Here is a 20,853-nt window from a genome sequence, read left to right as displayed (position 1 = left end):
TTCGCGAACTTCCTTCTTAGTCACGCCTCCATGGTGCCCGACAGCAAAGACCACAGCTGGGAAAGAGGAGATGTTGCCAAGACACGTTTTTAGTCACTCCATGCCTCTTCATGGTGACTACCCGGCAGACCTTTCCAGAAGACGTGTGTCATAGTTTGGCTTCGGCCGGAAGCAGACTCTGAGACCAGGATTCAAGTGCCAAGGAGTTTATGTGGGGAGTGATTGGGAATGAGCCCTCATTTGGAAACAGGGTCTTTGCAGATGTGATTAAGTGAAGGATGGAGAGGAGGTCATCCTGGATGGGGGTGGCCCTAAATCCAATGACAGTGTCCTTACAGCCCCAGGATACCCTTACACCTTCCTCTTCCCTTCCGACTTTGGTCTACAAGAAAATGACTTATAAAATTACCTGATCGGTGCACACATGATTTAACAAGTCCCTGAAGTGGAGACTGTCTCAGACATTCCAGGTCATGTGCTCCAAGGGCAGCTGGGTTTAGATCCAATAGAATAAGCCCCTCTGAGCCCTGCTCCCAAAGGCATTCCCTCTGTGGAAGGTTCTGGAATGTCTCCAGTCTTGCCCTGTGCTGGCTGCATCCTTCCAGGAGCAAAGTATGCCCCCTCAGCCATCCTCTCTGTTCCCAGTGTTGACAACGTCCTCTCCCCTCGTGCTGCAGGGTGGGGGAGGGAGGGGTCTCCTCTTTGTTCAATGCGGCCATGGTCAGAGGGAGGAGAATGTGAGAGAAACGATAAATGAAGGAATGAACTGGATTTCTTTTAGAGAGTCAATGAGGTTGTTTAGTGTGAGAAATTCTAGACTATTCTTTTGTGGAAAGCACCTACAGGGATGCAGTTGACCACACAATCTCCCCATTGGTTATATCCCCACCTCCCCTCTCCCAAATCCTTTCTTCCCTCTTCTGCTTCCCCTGGCTGTCATCAGGACAAGGCATACAGGTAGCATTTATCCGGGCTACTAATTTATTCTGAGTTCTTGGTCTTCAGGTGGGCACAGCAGGTCTAAAAGTTCAACTCCGTCACATGTGTTAGGGGAAGATGTCAACGCCTGCCTGTCTGACACACACTAGCCTCTTGGTCTCTGCTTTTCTCCTCCCATCCGGACTTTGCCTCAACTCTTGGCTCTGCTGAGAGGATGAAAGGGATGGAGAAAAGGGAAGACGCTCAACAGCCGAGCCCGTCTTCAAGGTCTACTGTGGCTACGTGACATCAACGGGTTTGGACAGATTGACGGTTACAAGGTTTGGCCACCAACAGCGAGAAACACCGAGCGTTTCTTACAATAGGGGTTTTAAGTGAGCTCAAAAAACTCAAGTTTCATTTTACCTGGTCCGTTCCAATAAGAAATTCCTCATTGTCTCTTTACAGGGAAGCTCTGCAGAGAGGCTGGACTCCACCTGACTCTGAGTCAGCATCTATGGAATTTTACCGTCTGTGTTCCTGGGAAGAAGACTTAGGATTTCCCTGTCATCTGTCTGTTGCTCTCTGAGGCACAAACCTGTGGTCAAAAACTAGGAAAACTGCACAGTTTCATGGTGGTTTCTTTGGCTGGCTTGTTGGAGTTCGTATTTACGACTGCCTCCCTTTTAAAACACCCCAAGGAGCCAGTCCTTTCCTCCGTGCACAGTAGATGGCCAACTTGGTCATCTACAATCAACAGGACCTGCTAAGGCCAGCTCCCTAAGGGACCAGGACACCCCGGAAGCCTGTGGAAAGGTGGAGTTGGAAAATAAACCTTCAGAGTTGGAAATGTTCTCAGCGACGTTACCAGTCCGTGTGGAATCAGCCAAGTCCCACAAGCCTCTAATTCAGGCAGAATTCCTAATTCCACGGCTGTGTGGGAGGGAGCAACCTACCCTCCCCTTTTTCCAGCTTCTTGAAACATTTCAGGCAGGTAAATCTCTACAGGACGACGGCTTTAAATATTTAATGAGTCGGCGCTGGGGACTAATGGGAAAATCTGCTACTCAGAAGGCACATGAAAAGGAAACCTGGTTCTTCGTTCAGTTATGTTTCTCATAAATATTTTCCCAGGGGCAGAAGATGTTCTCTTTTATATTAAAAATATAAAGAAACTCTTGACTTCTCATTAGCCCCTAAAAACATTGTGGTGATTTCCATTGTATTAAAAATGGGAACTTTCAAGAGACACCAACTGAGGAGCAGAGAGGGGGCAGTGGCTTAGCTTGCCTCTGGCCAGGATGGCTGGCTATTGGTTAAATTTTATTTTTTAATTATTCAAATCATATATTAACTAAATGGTATGACTCACATTGAGCGTTGACTTTGGGGCTGGCTCTGTCTTCTCTTCCAGTGAAGAATGCGGTTAAACAGGACACCTCTCCCAGGATGGCTCGCAAGTGAAAGGAGCTTCACAGAGCTTCCTTGTTCCATTAGTCTAGAAGTCAATTTAAATTAAGAGGTAGGGAGAACATTGGGCAGAAAAGACCACACACTCATTTAAAGGATTTAAAAATCTCCTTGTAAGCAAGTGCTCTTGCTGCCTCCCATCTCAGGCAAGGGAACTTTTTTCTTCCCTCTGGTCCTTATCCTGCAAGACAATTTGACTTGCAAGGCACACCCTGTGGTCTTTCATCAAAGGAGACAAGTTCCTCCTCATGTGGGTTTAAGACCCTCTTTCTCTTTCTGGTTGCCATCTCCTGGGAACAACTTGAGGTCTGCTGCCAGAAAATTTGAGAATTAATCTCATCTGTGTTATTTGTGGTCAATAAAGTAATAAATATAGATAGATGTTTAGATAGATAGATAGATATGCATGGAGGGGTGGATGGATGGGTGAATGGAGGGAGGGAGATATGGAGAGACAGATGATAGATAGATACATGGATGGGTGGATGGGTAGATGGATGGATGGATAAATAGATGATAGATACGTGGGATGCATAGATGGATGGATGGATGGATGGTTAGATAGATAGATAGATAGATAGATAGATAGATAGATAGATAGATAGACAGAGAGAGAGGGATGGAAAGGTGGATGGATGGATGGAGGATTAGAGAGTGGGAGGTATGGAGAGATAGATGCATGAATGGGTGGATGGATGGATGGATGGATGGATGGATAAATAGATGATAGATAATGGGATGGATGGATAGATAGATAGATAGGTATAGATGCATGGATGGATGGATAGATGGATAGATGAATGGAGGGAGGGTGGTATGCAGAGATAGGTGATAGATGGATAGGTGATAAATAAATAGATAGAAAGAGATAGATGCATGAATGGGTAGATGGATGGATGGATGGATGGATGGATGGATGGATGGATGGATGCATGGTTGGATGAATAAACAGATGATACACAGATGGGATGGATAGATAGACTGATAGATAGACAGATAGATGGAGGGAAAGAGGACCACACTGGGAAGGCTGAAGTGGTATTCACCAACAAAGAATCCCAACCCAAAGGCCGGCTGCCTGGGAGCCAAGAGCCAGGCCAGCTCCTCAGGTGGCGAAGGCTCCTGGCGTCCTCCGGAACTAACTGGGCTCATACATGGCACTCAGAGAAGAAGCATACTTAACATTCATACAGAACCCTCTGAGCACTGGGCTGTTTGCATAGATTTCTTTGAATCTTCCCCAAACCCAATGAGATGGCCACAACCACATCCCTTGTCAGAAGCGTCAAAGGTTGGGGAAGTTAAGCAGAGCTCTTCAGACTCATTGAGTTAGAAGACATGGCCCACTGGGAGGGGCTATTAGCTGGCAGAGTCATCCAGGTTCCTTGAGATTCCGGGCAGACGAATCTGACTGCAGAGAGAGACTGGGGAGGGGAGAAGAGGTGTCTACCTAGTTTTGGTCAAACTAGGATTCCGGCCTCTGTGTGTTTCTTCATCTATCGATATCTCTATTTTCCTTATAAAATCCTTATTGTACAAGATGTTCATCAGATTGTTTGCAAAAGACATGATTGGTTACTAAAAGTGGTATCCATAAAATTATATCTATGGCAGTTTTGGTAGCAGGAAAATTGACCCAAAACACATTAAAAGCTTTAATATATACTAGAAATGCACAGACTACCTTATAAAATTATTAAGCTTATCCTTCTTTGGCCAATGCCTGATTCTCGGGTGAATTGAGCATTAAATGCCTGCCTAGTTGTTATTGTTTTTTTTCTGGGTGGATAAAACTTTGTGGAACACATATAAAATTGTTTATCCTTCAAGCCGTATTCCTTCCCATCATTGTAGCATTAAAACAAACAAACAAACAAAATAGCCTTTCCTAAAATACTCTTCCCTTCCCCCATCCATTGCCAGTAGAAAGTGCAAGTATGTTAACCCATGGTTATTTGCAAAGTTCTATTGCAAGGTGTTTTAAATTCTTGCCATAGGGTTTAATACACACACACACACACAAACGCACAACTTGAGAGTAATGGAAATTTGATAATTTTGCTTTGGATTCGACTATAGACCATGAGGCATCTACTCTCAGCCATGAAGGTCCAAAATCAAACATAACATAAACGTCATAGAAATACGTAGAAACAAAGAATCAGAGGTAAAGCTGCCGCCCATTAAGTGTAAGGGATTGGTGTGCTGTGAGCATTGTTCTGGAATTCAGACAGATATAGAATAAGATTTCCTGGAGCCCTAATGTGTGTGGCTCATGTGTTTTCCTTCATCTCCGCATAGTTGAGTTGGGTTTGCTGCGTTGGGCTATCAGCTGGCTCTGGAGAGCAGGGATGAATGGGGAAATATGTGCCCTTGGATATTCATTTTTTGTTTTATTTTCCTCACAATTCTCCATCCCAGTCCCCTTAATGATATGCATCTGCTTGTACTTTGAGGTCCATTTCAAAAGGAAAAAGAAAAAGCCCTTTGTATCAGATGCACACGGAATCATTTGTTCTGTGCTCTGGTGTGTGTTGTGTGTTAGCAGGGATTGGCAAACTTTCTCACCCGAAGACATCCGATTAGTCGATTCACTGAAGGAAATAACAGTGCAGCTGTTCATTTAGGAGGTCCCAACTCTCACCGTTCATCTGTGGACACTCTGAGATGCTCCCAGGAGAGGCTGGCATGCCACTGTAATTGGGACGGTTTCTTTGAGCTGGAGTCTCAGGTTTCGTGTGAGTCCCTTGCCAAGGAAGTTCTACCTGCCGAGTCCTTGTGAGGTTGGAGGATGCCTTGAATATCATCACAGCCCGGGGCCGCTCCTTGTGACTCAGCAATGGGCCACATCTGTGGCTTTTTACCGCCTGGGTCCAGCATGGGGGGGATTAATAAGTCACTCTCTTGGGGAGCATCTAATTTAGTTGACGACACAATCCTCTTATTGTAACGCATTTTTTTTTATCAGCTCGAGAAGAAATCTTTTGTCACTGTCCTGCAGCTCAAATGAGACCCCTCCAATTTTATTCATTTATGAACACTTAAAATGAATAATCACATTGTGGGGGGTGGGTCAAACATCTCGATTTCTGGAGAGATGAGAAATGGGAACAATATTTAAAAATTGCACTGGAGGAGGTGGGTGGGGAGATGGTGTTTATGTCCCTGCCCAGTGACGGCCCTTAGAAGAAATGTCTTCTCCCAGGACCATGGATCAATATGCATTTCCCAAGCCATCGGCTTGTGTGCCCCAGAGTCACAGTGAATTATGGAAAACACTCCCTCTCTGCTTTGGCTGCTAGAAACCATACATTTGTGTACATCACCTGTTTCTGGACAACAACGTGCAGCATCCTACGGCATTCATGAAGATGCTAACCTCATCCTCACTCCACCTTTATTTTCTATATCATATCCCTTCACCTTTCTTTTTTCATCTATTTAAGCAATTCTTTTTTTTTTTTTTTGCACTTTTTAAAGAACCCACACTCCCTTTTGGAATAAGGAAAGCTATGAGAATTCGGATATGTATCCCATCCGTGCTGGAATCCCGAAGGTGAAGGAACCATGTTCTTTCTCCTCTGCTTCTGCAGATGCTCTGAGTCTCCTGAGGTCAGAGGGAGGCTCATCAGAAGTGACAGCTGATTCCTAGTGAAACCGGAACGCCCTGGGCAGCCCCGCCCCAGGCACCCGCCCTCGCATAACGACAAGTGATGCGTCCACCTGGAAAGCAGCAAAGATGATTGCACGCAGGACTTATTTCTGGCTCCCAGGTCAGGGCTGGGCTCTGCTGTTCCTATTATTCTTTCAAACCTGAGGGTGATTCTTCAGACACACATCAACTTGTCCATGGTCACTCCCAGCCCTGCTTGCTCAATGGGGAGCTTAAAAGCTAGCAAAGTGCAGCCACTATGGAAACAGTATGGGGATTTCTCAAAAAATTAAAAATAGAAATACCATACGACCCAGCTATCCCACTATTGGGTATTTATCCAAAGAACTTGAAATCGACAATTCAGAGAGGCTTATGCACCCCTATGTTCATTGCAGCATTATTCACAATAGCCGAGACATGGAAACAACCCAAGTGTCCATCAAGTGATGATTGGATAAAGAAGATGTGGTATATACACACAATGGAATACTACTCAGCCATAAAAAAAAGACAAAATCGTCCCATTTGCAACAACATGGATGGACCTGGAGGGTATTATGTTAAGTGAAATAAGCCAGACAGAGAAAGACAAACACCGCATGATTTCACTCATATGTGGAAGATAAACAAACACACAGACAAAGAGAACAGATTAGTGGTTACCAGAGGGAAAGGGCATTGGGGGGTGGGCATAAGGGGTAAAGGGGCACATGTGTATGGTGAGGGACAAATAATAATGTACAACTGAAATTTCACAATGTTATAAACTATCATGACCTCAATAAAATTTAAAAAAAGATAAATTCATTTTCGAAATTAAAAAAAAAAAAAAAACAACGCTGGGCTGTCCCCCTGCCCTGAGATTCTGATGTATTTGGTTTAGCCTTGTCATCAAATCCCCAGGTGTGCATGAAACTCCGACGATGATCAGTGTCCTGAGCAGACTGGCATTCGGGCTGAATTGTCATGTAGTACGTAACGACTAAATATTGGTTAACAACAGGTTCAAACAAATCTTTCATTCCTAAGCCCACACCTCAAGGTGGCTGTGTCCGTACTGCTCATGGACCGGAGACCCCTTTGAAAGTGGAGGGAGCCTCAGGATAGAGCAGGCAGAGGAAGAAGGATGAGGGAGGAAGTGAGTATCTGATTCCTGTTGCTGCTGTAACCATCACCCATAGTTTAAATAAGACAAATGGACCGTCTTACATGTCTGCATTTCAGAAGTCTGAAATGGGTTTCACAGATTACAATCAAGATGTTGGCAGGGCCATGTTCTCTCCAGAATTGCTAGAGAAGGATGCATCCTTTGCCTTTTCCAGCTTCCGGAAGCCACCTGCATTCCTTGGCTCACGGCCCCTTCCTCCATCTTCAAAAGGCATCAGGCTGACCTCTGCTTCCATCAGCACAGCCCCCTTTTCCTGTGGTCGAATCTCCCTCTTATAAGGAATCTTGTGATTCCACAGAAGAAAATCTAGGATCATCTCCCCATCTCAAGATCCTTAACTTAATCCCGTCTGCAAAGTCCCCCTTTGTCATGGAAGGTAACCCCTTCACAGGCTCCAGGGATAAGGAAGTGGGCATCTTTGGGGGCCAGTCTTCAGCCCACCACATGAGATCTGGATCATTGATGGGATCCAGATCCTGGAGAGGAGGGACTCCCCTGTGGGGCTGGGTCCACAAGAAAGACGTTGCTGGAAGAGGTGGTCCAGGAAGGTGGTTACTCCCAAGGGCACGATGTTCTCAGAAGTGAGGTGCCCTTGCAGTGGGGGCACAGTGGAGAGATTTGTGGACAGGCTCTGGGAGCCTCCAACCGAGAGAGGGCGCCATCTCCATACAAAGGGAAAGCTACAATGGGATCCGGTCTAAGCAACTTACACACGAGTGGAGAAGTTGACCGTCAAGGAGACGGTTGCCAGAAGATTCGTGGTTTCCTTCCAAGGGCAAATTTGAGTGATTGTTCTCCTTTTCTTGTATTCTTCTGGTTTTCCTGGTTGTCTGTCAGGAGCGTCCGCTTTTCTGATGGGAAAATGAACTGTGCACTGAAATGCTCAGGGGAAGGACGTTAGCAATGGGGGCAGGAACAGAAGTGTGACAGCTCAAGCCAAGAGCAGAGAGCTGTGTGGCTGGGCATCTGGGTGGCAGGAGGGGACTCTTGGGAGCAGGCAGAGAGAAAGACGATAGAATGGAAAGCAAGGATGGCCTCAGTCGGCTCAACTTCACCATATACTGCCTCTTCTTCTCTCCACTTAGCCCCACAGGTATCCTCAGTCCCATCTACACAGGACCTTTGCACATGCAACTCGCACCTCCCCAAACTCCCTTCTGTCCCCTCTTTGAGCATTTAGTGACACCTCATTCTTCAGCTGTCAGCTCACCTGTCACTTCTCCTCCTGAGGAACCCCTCTGATTCCCACCTGGGCCCTGATCAGGCCCCCAGGTGTCCACTTTGGAAGCACCTAGAGCCCCAGCTGCCCATTGGTGCTGGTCAGACAGAGGCACATATATACTCTGTTGGAGGTTTGGTTCACAGCAGTCTCTCCTGTAGACATTGAATCAGCATGAGGCTGGGTGTCTGGCTGAGTTTTGCTGACCCGTGCGGCCCCTGGGCGTTCGGTGGTGTCCTCAGCTGGACCGACACCCCTGGGTACACCTGTGCCCCGGGTGGGGGCCTGTTCTTCTGGCCACAATGTTTTCCTCTCTTCTCTCCTCTCACCTGGAATGCCTCCCCTGACATTTCTACAACCCCTTCCATCCCTTCATCACCTCATGCAGCCCCCAGGCTTCCTGGAAGCCGTGCTGGACCGCAGGCGTTCACGGCCGTGCCCTCTCCCTCTTGTAAATGCACGTTGCCTGCAGCTGCCGCTATCTATAGGGACTTAAAACTACGCAGATTTATTCTCTGATGGTTCTGGCGGTCGGACGTCCAAATTGGGTCTCCCTGGGCTAAAGCCCAGGTGTCAGCTGGGTTGGTTCCTTCTGGAGGCTCCAGGAGAGAATTCCTTTTCTTCCTTTTTCTCGTGTCCAGACGTTCCTGTATTCCTTGGCTTGTGGTGGCTGCTTCTTCTGTCTTCAAAGCCAGCAAGGAAGCATCTTGAATTCTCACTCTGACTCTGATGCACCTGCTTCCCACTTTTGCTTCTAAGGACCCCTGTGATTCCACTGGGTCAACCTGGATCGTCCAGGATCATCTTCCCATCTCAGGGCCAGCTGATCAGCAGCTGCAATTCCTTCTGCCATGATATTTCCCATTTGCCACATCATGTAACATATCCAGAGGTTCTGGAGATTAGGATGTGGACTCTTGGGGGTGACATTATTCAGCCTGCCACACCCTATGTGGGGTTATGCTGTCTTCCACTCCCTTAATTAGGTTTAGCAAGCACTGTTTATTTCTACATGGCGACTTCCATCACTATTATGACTTCCATTAGTCTGCCTACCACAGCTGTCATGGAACTCTGACCATTTAATCTTGCAAACCCTTCCTGCCCCCCACTTAATGAGATACTCCCTGTATCAGTGTCCAAGGTCTCCGGAATTAGGGGCCCCAAAGGCTGGGGGCAGAGTGGGTGTGACAGGTGCCAGGTGAAGGATGTGTGACCAGATGGGGTCTCGTGATTGCAATGAGAGGTAACCCAGGATTTTCCTTAGAAAGAAAATGGTTTCAGCATCAGCAAGTTGAACAGAACGCACACAGAGATGCTAGGAGAAGGGAAGGAGGGAGGGAGGGATGGAGGAATGGATGGATGGGTGAGTTTGAGTGGATGGATGGTTGGATGGATGGATGGATGGACGGGTGGATGGATGGGTGAATGGATGGATGGATGTTTGAGTGGAAGGGTGGCTGGCTGGGTGGATGGATGGATGAGTGTTTCAGTGGATGGCTGGATGGCTGGATGGCTGGATGGGTGAATGAACGGACAGAGAGAGAAAGGTAGGTTTATGAAAATGACACCTAGGATTTCCCTCTTTGGGTCAGAAAGGGAGAATTAAAACCCCAGCCCTGTGTTATTTGAGTCGGATTTGAGTGATAGTGGGGCTCTCCTCCCAGTCTCCTGGTGTCCAGAGAAAAACCCAATGCAGACGTAGAGTAGCCCTAGGCATTGAGACACGGCCACCTCCTCTGCAGGGTGACCTTCGCCAGATCCTTGAAATGTCCTGGGTCTCCTTCTCCTCCTTTGCCAACCAGTGGCTTCTGGGCTTCTCCTTCTCTGTGACGTGTGGTTCTCCAGCATCTGGCAGGGCAGGCCCAGCCTCTCAGGGCTCCCTTCTTCCTCCCTCCTGCCCCATTGGGCCACACTTGAAACCCCAGAATGGGCTCAGTTTCCTCTGTCGGGGCCATTTTTGTGAGCCCCCACCCACAAATGCCTTCCCTTGCCCATTCACCTTCTCCTTTCTGCCCAGCCAGCTGCCCCTGCTGGCAGCTTCCTGACACAGGGACCATTGTTTGGGGCTTGCTGAGTAGGCGCTGTCTCCTGAGTGGGCACCCAGACAGGCACAACTGACTGTAGGACATTGTTTCAAAAGTCATTCAAATTCTTGGTCTTTTACATCCTGTCTGCAAACACATTTGCACATTCTCTTCTCTCCACTGGGCACATGCCTTCTTGCCCTTTCCCAAACTGGGGGGGGGCTGTTTATGCTGCCTACGCGGTGGTTGAAGACATGCCACCCTCCAAAGGAGGGGTTGGGGCTTTGGTGTCTCCCAGAAGCCAGGCATTTGGCGCGCGGGGGCACAGCCAGCTGATTTTTGGAGTGACCAGTGTGGAAACTGAGCTGGCAAGCAATGAAATGAGGTGCTGGGAGAGTTGGCGGGCTAGGGTGCCATTTTCCTGCCTCATTAGATTGCATTTTTCATGTCCGGGTTCTCCTGGAGGGTTCCAGGTCTTTTCTCATCCCTGATGGGCAATGGATGTATTTGCTTCTGGCTGGCCCCCCAGATGTCAACCCATCACTCAATAAGAAAGACAGTACGCGGACCAGGAGACCCAGATTCCTTGGGGAAGGTGTGTGTTCTTTTCCCCGGCGGTGCCTACAATGGAAACTAGCCTAATGAGAGCGATGGGATCAACGGGCGATAAGGATTTCGCTGCAGAGGTGGCTGCAGAAATCGTGTCCTCATTACTGGATTCATCTACTTTTCTGGTTTGTTATTTCAGGATGCACCATCTGTGACCTGACTTACAAAAGTGTGATAAAACATAAATTGCAAACTATGGGTTCTTTCTTGTTATATATGAAACAGCCTTTCTTCAGGCTAGTTGTGCCAACTCAGGGTACTAGAGTCTTCATGTGCCCTTCAAGTAGATTGGGTTTCAGATGAGCAAGATCTGTAAAATTAGCAAGAAAAATAAATTCTATCCATCTGCCGTCCAAGGTTTTGAGTTCGGGTCATAGAACAAAAAATAGAAATAAAAACTAAGCTTTTGTCTTCTACACCTTCAGATGCTCAGGACCAGAGTTCTGAGCAACTTTTAAGACTCCAACATATCAATAGGATGGTTATAATTTTTTTAAAAGCTGGAAAGTAAGAATTGTTGACGAGGGTGTGGAGAAGTTAGAACCCTCCCACGTGGCTGCAGGGTAGGTAAAATGGTGCACCCATTGTGGAAAAGGGTTTGGTGGTTCCTCAAACAATTTAACGTAGAATTACCCAATGATCCCGTGATTCCACTCACAGGTGTATAGACCCAAAGGAATGGAAAACAGGTGTTCAAACAAAAACTTGTACATGAAGGTTCACAGAAACACTATCCAAAGTAGCTGAAAGGTGGAAACAACCCCCAAATCCGTGGACAGATGAATGGATAGACAGAAGGTGGTCCACCTGCACAGTGGAATACTACTTAGCCATGAACAGGAGTGAAGCACTGACACAGGCTACAACGTAGATGGACCTTGCAAACTTGATGCTCAGTGAGAGAAGCCAGACACAAAAGGCTACATCGTGTGTGATTCCGTTTATATAAAATGTCCAGAACAGATGAATCCACAGAGACAGAAGATGGATTAGTGGTTGTCAGGGGCTGGAGAGGCGGATGGGGAGTGACTGCTGATGCCTACAGGGTCTCCTTTTGGGTGAAGAGAATGTTCTGGAACTACATAGAGGTAGTGGTTGCACAACACTGTGAATGTGCTCAGTGCCTCTGAGTTACACACTTTAAAATGTTGAATTTCATATTATGTGAATTTTACCCCAATAAAGAAAAAATTCTGACGTGTGGAAATCTCCACTTACATGTTGGGTGCGTGGTGGACCCAGCCCTTCCTTAGCCCCACAGAGCTGTCCTCTTCATTGGCCACAGGCCTAGTAGACCACTGTTTGCTCATGGAACATTGATCTCTGACTGTCCTGTGGCTGCCGGCCCCGTCGCCCCCACTGCCTCCATCCTGTCCAGATCCTGCCTCAGTCCCCAGAGCCCCAGAGCCATCTACGGGTTCTTTCTGCCCCTGTCTTTCCTAGAAGCATCTCCAGGAAATTATCCTGTACCAAAAGCCCCCAGCCACATCTCTCGCACATCACCTTCCAGAACCTTCTAGAAACTTCTGGAAGATGCTGTCTCTAACCCTCCTCTTGAATGTAGCACCATGGCTCCCTACTACCACTCTCCACTCCCTTCTCTGTGTCATAACCCTCCCTTCCAGTTCCCTCTGAAGGTGTTTTCTTTACTCTAAGCCTGTCACCTGGGGCTTCCCCATGGCCATCAGAGACACTTTGCCCAAGGAAGGCCCCCTGTTTCTGGAAATATCTGTGCATGGGGAGGCTGGCTGCATCTGCCTTCCTTCAGGGCCACCCACAGCTCACACTGCTGGGAACGGGGGGTGAGCGCAGGTCCGGCTGAATCCAGCTCCCACACTCTTCCTACTTCTGGAAATGGGGTGAAATGCAAGGATTTGCTTATTTTTGGAAAAATCGACACTTTCATGGGAATTCTTAAGCCTTGAGGGTTGGGTGATGACTCAGATACAAGGGGCGAAATCAGTCCTAGTAGAGCAGAGAGACTGCCCTTCATACGAGCCCAGCTTTGGGGGGAAGATGTCAGAAAACACTCAACGCAGGGGGAAAGAGGGGTTGAGAAGTGGAGAAGGGGTGTGGGGGGAGGAAGAGGTGAGCATGGATGATGAGCGAGGGAGAAGGGAGCAATGGAGGAGATGTTACTTCTGTGGCTCAGGTCCAGCTCTCAGCAACCCCTTCCTCTGGGTCTCCCCAATCGAAATGCAGTTTCTGAGAGTTTCCAGGGGGCCGCCCATGGGCGATGAGGGTGAATCTGGAAAAGAGAGGATTTGGGATGACTGGTGAAATGATGGATTATTGTAGGAGTTAGAATTTTGCTGATGTGTCCTAGTGATGGAGACTGAACAGAGATGTCTGGACAGAAGCTATGTTGGAGGAAATGGATTTTGATAGAGAGCCATGTGGCCACAGACAGGAACCCATTCATTCTTTCATTCATTTGTTTGTTTAGTCATTCAACAAACATTAAAGACTTCCCTAATTGTATCTCTCTCTCTCTACTGGGGTGGATAAGTCAGAGGGCGGAGGGCCGGCAGTGAGCGGGAAAAGCATAGAGTTGACATTGGAACTGGGAGCTTCCCCAAGGCCCTGGGCTGTGTATTCCTCTTTTTCACATCCCAAACTCTACGATTTTGACTGTTTTGACTGATGACACGTCGTTATGCAGATAACTTAAAGAACATGCACGGACTACATTTGCAAACGTCATTCACAATCATATTCCGCGTAGAACAATCTGCAGATATTTCTTCCATGTGCCTTCCCTGGAAGTGTTTGTGGTTCTAATGCAATGGGAGACACCACACAGTCCCCCATCTGTGCCCTCTCTGCAATCAATTTCATTTCAAATCTGCCCTTTGATGCACACGCAACAGGGCTCTAACAAGAAAGAAGTTGAGCCAAGTTCAGCTGGACTGACAGAGCCGAGATGGAGCAGATTATCCCACCATCCATGCGGACAAAGAGCTTCTTACAGAAAGACAATGCTGAACTCTGAAAGAATCTGGGTTCCAGATGAGCCATAAGAGGGATGGGTGTCTAGGTCTGGGTCCAGCATAGACAGAGGTGTTCCTCAGCTCAGAACAGATCATGGTCTTTTTTACCTGGAAGGTACAGCTATTTGCTCATTGTCTGATAGCCATGTTCATCCAAGGTTGTGTCGATGCAAATCATCAATAACCAATCTATAGATAAGAAAGATGGAGTGATATTTATTGAGCCTAAGGTGAGGACTAGCCGAGAAGCACTCTCTTCAGCAAGGAAGAAAGCACTCGGGGAAGTGTGGCTGACAATATGGTTATGCACTGTTCCAGAACAAAGAACATACAGCAAGCATGATGGGAAGACCATTTCTTTTCCAAGGCCACGGGAGATGTTTTGCCACAGTTTAGCACATACACAGCAGGCAACTTGACCTTGGTTCTCTGGGAAGAAAAGGGTATCTTCAAAGAAGCACTGGTATCAGTGTCAGAGAAAGGGAGATATTCATCCCTGTCTTTATAGAGAGCATTCTTTGCTTTGGGAAAATGCTTGAAGGAGATGCACAATGCATATTTGGCGGGCCATACGTCAGGCTATTCTGGAAAAACAAACTTTAGGCTGAATCAGAGCGTAGTCAAACAACCAGTTTCACGTTAATCATCTCCGTTGTAAGTGCGGGATTTAAACGGTGTTTCAGGAAGAAAAGGATTAACAGCACTTCCCTTCCATCATGCTGTATTTGAGGTCTTGATCATTGCACTGCTATGCATGGAGACTCCAAGGAGTCTGCAAATTGGACGGGAGAATATCTACATCTCCACATTCACTGACTTCTAAATTTGGCATTACCTTGTGGACGCAGGCAACAAGCCACAGCAGAAACAGCATCTCCTGTGGTTTTGTCACCAATTATAACCACAAGATATTTTGTATTTTCATATTACCCTACTGGAGGGGACGATATTTTAAATGATCCTTTATGCCCGTCATCACTTTAAAGTCACCATGGTCATTAGATCTGCCTCTGGAACTTTTAATTTAATGACTATCTAAATGCATAACTGTTTTGTTGTTGTTGTTGTTAGTATGGTCAATGATTGTGACTCCTAGAGCCCCAGGTGGCAACAGAGCGGAACCCCGCCCGGTCTTTTTGCATCACTCTCTGCCCTTCCTGTGCTCTATCAGACAATGCTCGGCTGCTATTCACAGGGTTTTCATGGCCAATTTTTTCGGAAGTTGGTGGCCAGGTCTTTCTTCCTAGTCTGCCTTAGCCTGGAAGCTCTGCTGACACCTGTCCACCGTGGATGACCTGCTGGTATTTGAAATCCTGGTGGCACAGCTTTAAGCATCACAGCAACATGCAGCCACCACAGTATGACAATGACAGATGGGTGGTGTGGTTCCCTGACCAGGAAACGAACCTAGGCAATGGAGAGAACACCAAATCTTAACCACTAGACCCCCAGGGCTGGCCACAACAGTGTTTCCATGGCACCAAATGAAGCAATGATTTAGCAATTGCCCAGGTGAATTGGACCACTTCTGAACAGGGATCATTCAGGATCTCAAAAAATCCCCTACATATTGGGATTTTACACGTGGGAGTTAATCTGGTAGGATTTGCTGTCTGATTTTATGGGGAACTCTTGACTGTAGAATTGGTTGTAAAATACCAAATAGGTGTCTGGCAGCAGATGGATCTTAGGTTGGGACAGAACCGTATGGTCTTCTCAGTAGTTAGCGTCAGTTAGCTTGGGCGCGTATGAAAATTTGCAATTCTTTTCTATCTTCACCTAAAAAGGAAGGGATATGGAAATAGAGTGTGCTTCTTTTGCAATTTCTGCTTTATTCTGACATCAGTTTCTAAGAGATCCAAGGTCCGAGCTGACCTGGGACCATCTTGGCTAGACCCAATGGGGCACGTGCAGCCTGAATTTAAGTGCGGATTAAAATGTATTGAAAACTGAATTGCTTTTTGAAGAGCTGCTTTACCCCAGAATAAACATGAGGATGATGTTCTTGAAACTGTGTTCTCAAATGGACCACTTTCCAGAAATTAGACATCTACCAAAGTATCTGAAGTTCTGCTTCACATAGGATACCCATAATTATGAAAAAATGCTGTCAATTCCCTGTGATTCAGAAATACAGGCTTAGCCAGAAAAAGAACTGTATAAACCCTACTCCAAACACATTCCATTTTCTCTCTGTTCACAGTTGTGTCTCCACTTTCTGTGCAAACCTAACGATAAAGAGCCGGAAGAAGATGTGAGCCCATTACTGAGCTCATCTCTGTTTAACCAGAAAGCTTCCATGTCCTGAATGTGGGCATTCCGCTTTTCTGGAGCGTCTTTGATCCTCCCAAAGGTTTATCTTTAGGTTGGTGGTGATGCACAGTGAGAATGAGAATTTTCCAGATTCTGAGGATGATCTGTTGTTCTCTAGACCTCTGTCCAGAGACTGTCTAGAGACTGTCTAGAGACTGACTCTGTCAGTCACTGTGGACTTCAGAGATGGATGGTCAAACTCAGTTTTGCCCACAGATGGAGCCTGCGGGTCACTCATTTTGCAAGGGTACCATTAACAGTTCCGGTCTCCCCAAGAGTACAGAGTTTTGCTGAGTGTAGAGTTTTGTTGTCATTTGAACCATTTTAGCTGACTTCCTGGGGGTGAGAAACGTTTGTGAGAAGCAGGGGTTTTACTTCCTGTGTTGGAGGTGGAGCCGCGGACACCTGCACAAAACCAGAGTCTTGTCACCAGAGGGTGGAGGGATGGGGAGGCAACCAGGAGCATCTACCAAAGACGTTTACGTTGAAATCCTACGCCGATCTACTTTGGTCATGGTGCAGAACAATCTACTTTGGTCATGGTGCAGAACCGGAGAGGGAAGAAGACCCTGGAGGAAGCAAGCTCTGCTGAGAGAGCGAAGGTCAGGCCCTGGACCCACCCACAGAGGAAGACTGCAGAACGTCTCAGGCAGCTGGTTTCTGCTAATTCTTTGAGGGGCTGGCTATGAGGGATGGCCTCACTCATCCAATTGTTACTGAACCAAACACAGGTTCCTTTACCCACTGCAGAGTAGGGCCAAAAAGAAAAAAACTGAAACACCAGACTTGTGGCAAGGAAAGAGATTTACTGTTATGAAAAGGCAGCTGTGTGAGAAGATGGGAGTTAGGACTCAGATCCACATTCCTGAAAGGAAAAAGGTAGAGGTTTTTATCCTGGGTTTTGGGTAGGGAAGGGGAGCATGTGTTGGGGTATTAGGGAGGGGAGGGAGCATGTGCTGGGGGTTAGGTGGGGAGGGGAGCATGTGCTGGGGTTTAGGTGGGGGAGGGGAGCGTGTGCTGGGGTTTTAGGTGGGGAAGGGGAGCATGTGCTGGGGTTTTAGGTGGGGCAGGGGGCATGTGCTGGGGTGTTAGGTGGGGAGGGGAGCATGTGCTGGGGTTTAGGTGGGGAGGGGAGCGTGTGCTGGGGTTTTAGGTAGGGAGGGGAGCATGTGCTGGGGTTTTAGGTAGGGAGGGGAGCATGTGCTGGGGTTTTAGGTAGGAGAGGGGAGCATGTGCTGGGGTTTAGGTGGGGGAGGGAGCGTGTGCTGGGGTTTTAGGTAGGGAGGGGAGCATGTGCTGGGGTTTTAGGTAGGGAGGGGAGCATGTGCTGGGGTTTAGGTGGGGAGGGGAGCATGTGCTGGGGTGTTAGGTAGGGAGGGGAGCATGTGCTGGGGTTTTAGGTAGGGAGGGAGCATGTGCTGGTGTTTAGGTGGGGAGGGAGCATGTGCTGGTGTTTTAGGTAGGAGGGAGCATGTGCTGGGGTTTAGGTGGGGAGGGGAGCATGTGCTGGGGTTTAGGTGGGGAGGGAGCATGTGCTGGGGTTTAGGTAGGGAGGGGAGCATGTGCTGGGGTTTTAGGTAGGGAGGGAGCATGTGCTGGGCTTTAGGTACGGGAGGGAGCATGTGCTGGCTTTTAGGTGGGGAGGGGAGCCTGTGCTGGCTTTTAGGTGGGGAGGGGAGGCTGTGCTGAGGTTTTAGGTGGGGAGGGAGAGTGTGCTTGGGTTTTAGGTGGGGAGGGAGAGTGTGCTGGGGTTTTAGGTGGGGAGGGACCGTGTGCTGGTGTTTTAGGTGGGGAGGGACCGTGTGCTGGGGTTTTAGGTGGGGAGGGAAGAGTGTGCTGGCGTTTTAGCTGGCGGAGGGAGCATGTGCTGGTGTTTTAGGGAGGGAGGGGAACCTGTGCTGAGGTTTTAGGGAGGGAGGGGAGCGTGTGCTGGGTTTTAGGTGGGGAGGGAGCGTCTGCTGGGGTTTTAGGTGGGGAGGGGAGCATGTGCTGGGGTTTTACGTGGGGAGGGGAGCCTGTGCTGGGCTTTAGGTGGGGAGGGAGAGCATGTGATGGGGTTTTAGGTGGGGACGGGGAGCATGTGCTCGGGTTTTATGTGGCGGAGGGGACGGTGTGCTGGGGTTTTAGGTGGGGTTGGGGAGCCTGTGCTGGGGTTTTAGGTGGGGTTGGGGAGCCTGTGCTGGGGTTTAGGTGGGGGAGGGAGAGCATGTGCTGGGGTTTTAGGTTGCGGAGGGGACGGTGTGCTGGGGTTTTAGGTGGTGGATGGGAGCGTGTGCTGGGGTTTAGGTGGGGAAGGGGGAGTGTCTGCTAGGGTTTTAGCGAGGGAAGGGGGAGAGTGTGCTGGGGTTTTAGGCTTGGGAGGGGCATCACGTGACCTTGCTGGTTGGCACCTTCCCACCAGCCTGTGTTTGGCCTTGAAGACTGAATTTCTTTTCCCCTGACTGTCTGGACTTTGCTGGTTAGTTTTCATCTTCACGCTGCATTTGACCTTGTGAGTCTGACCCTGAAGTCCACCCCTGGACTTTCTGGGAAAGACAGCGCAACGGTATACTAAGGAGGGACAGAGAGACCCGGTTAGTTTTGAACAACAGCTGATTATCTTGAATATGCACAGCTGCAGTTAGCAAAGCTTATCTCAGAGTTTTTGTAGTCTTCCTCTAGCCCTGGGACGATTTTTAACCTCTTTGTCCTCCTCTGTTTTACAATGACGCATTGAACAAATAGCAACTGAGAAATCTCTCTTCAGAGAAGTGACCCAGAGCTGCTGGGGCAGAAGAAAAGGGGCTGACTGGGGCCACAGGAGGAGACAAATCCTCATGAGTCATGTCAGTGGGTGCCACCCAAGGGATGTGATCAGGGAGGAAGGGGTGGATTTTCATTTCAGAAAGTTTGCTTTGGGGACAAAGGATGGGTTTGAGGAGGGCCACATTGGGGTTGCAACAGTGTGTCCAGAAGGCCATGGGGTCTGAAGGATGGGGGAGGGGAAGAGTGTGAAGGTGACAAGGTCACAATGGTGACAGAGTTGATGAGACCCAATGGAAAGTGTAAAAGATAACCGAGGGTCACCGTTATCAACTCATTCATAGCTTCACCTGGAGGTGAGCACGGAGACCCCACCTGGGCTGGGCACCTGGCAGGCAAGTCTTAGCCCTGAAGGAGCTCACAGCCCGGCCACAAGTCAATAGTCGGGTGCAGCTGGATGGCATGGGACGTCTGCCCAGGCGGGGTCTACACACAGGAGCAGGCTTGGCACACAGGTCTGCTGAGGTGCTCCAGGCTGGCACTCCCACGGACAACCTCACCAGTGTGAACTTTCAGGTTATCAGCACCTGAGACCATCTGTGCTCCATGGCTTGCAGAGGTGGCTTACTAGTCTGGAGGTGGGAGAAGTTATTTATCGCGATGACAAAGACAACTAAACGTGATGACCTTTTTTCTTTCCATTTGCAATTCTGCCTTGACGTGAACACGCCACGCACAGGTAACCCACAGGAGGGAGATCATTGGGAGTGGTTCGCTCAAAAATAGGAACGATGAGGACAGCAGAAGCCATTGTCTACGGCTCCAGGTGGGTAACTCCGCCATCATTAACATTTTAACTCATCCTCTGGACCTCCCTGCTCTTAACCAGGCTCAGACCCCCATCACCTGGGCTCCTGGGCTCCATCTTCTCAATCTTGCTCCCCAAGGTGTGGTCCATGGACCAGCAGCATCTGGATCCCCTGGGTGCTCGTTGGAGATGCTGAATCTCAAGCCGTAGATGTAATAAATCAGGGTCTGCATTTGAGCCAGCACGCCGAATGATTCTTGAACCCATCAAAGTTTGGTCACCCTGAGACTCATCCTGGACACCCATTCCTTCCCCTACTGTCATGAGCCCCTCCCCCCAAATAAAAGAATAAAATGAAATACTGGTTTTGGGGTGTCTCCATGAGCGGTCACTCGAGGTACCCTCAGCCCATCAGGGTTGACCCGTATTTCTGATGATACGCAGCTGGGCTTGAGAAATGGTGTGTTTTGACTATATTGGGATGTTCTGTATCCAAACCCACCAAAACAGTCTAGGCTAACACAGTGACTCTTTTCAAGGGAGCTACAATATTGGGCCAGATGACCTGATTTTTCCAGACTCACTGGATGAAATCCATGGGTAAAACTTGTAGGTTTTTTTTTTTTTCCAGATTCAGCATTCTTTATTCAATTAGGTAGTTAAGATCCTCCTAATAAAAGTATATGATGACATTTGTATTCAAATTACAGTCAACATTCCTGTTTCATGTTATAAGATATTTAGGATTTTCTAGCTCATATTAACAATAAATGTATTTTAATTCACGGTTAAGACATGTAGATGGATGTTTTAAAATGCACGAGGGGCGCTTTTGAAATTTGTTTGGAGGAACATGGGCAAACGTTTTTGAAGGGCTTGGGTGTACTGCAGGTTTTGAGGTTTGGAAAAAGCTGTGCAGGGGGAGTGGAGTCTT

General features: G+C 48.1%; 1 long non-coding RNA gene across 1 annotated transcript; it reads left to right on the top strand.

The window, feature by feature from the left end:
- The first annotated feature begins 16,792 nt into the window (after nt 1–16,792).
- Nucleotides 16,793–20,277, top strand: LOC147912040 (uncharacterized). Its single transcript, XR_015550679.1, has 3 exons — nt 16,793–17,248; nt 19,851–19,937; nt 20,059–20,277. It is a non-coding gene; the product is annotated as an uncharacterized LOC147912040 (long non-coding RNA).
- Nucleotides 20,278–20,853: the final 576 nt, after the last annotated feature.

The sequence above is a fragment of the Ceratotherium simum genome, chromosome X (assembly GCF_057802395.1).
Source record: "Ceratotherium simum simum isolate JZ-2026a chromosome X, ASM5780239v1, whole genome shotgun sequence".
Classification (NCBI taxonomy): Eukaryota; Metazoa; Chordata; class Mammalia; order Perissodactyla; family Rhinocerotidae; genus Ceratotherium; species Ceratotherium simum.
The sequence above is the reverse complement of the archived record's forward strand: the minus strand, read 5'-3'. Positions and strand labels throughout refer to the sequence as shown.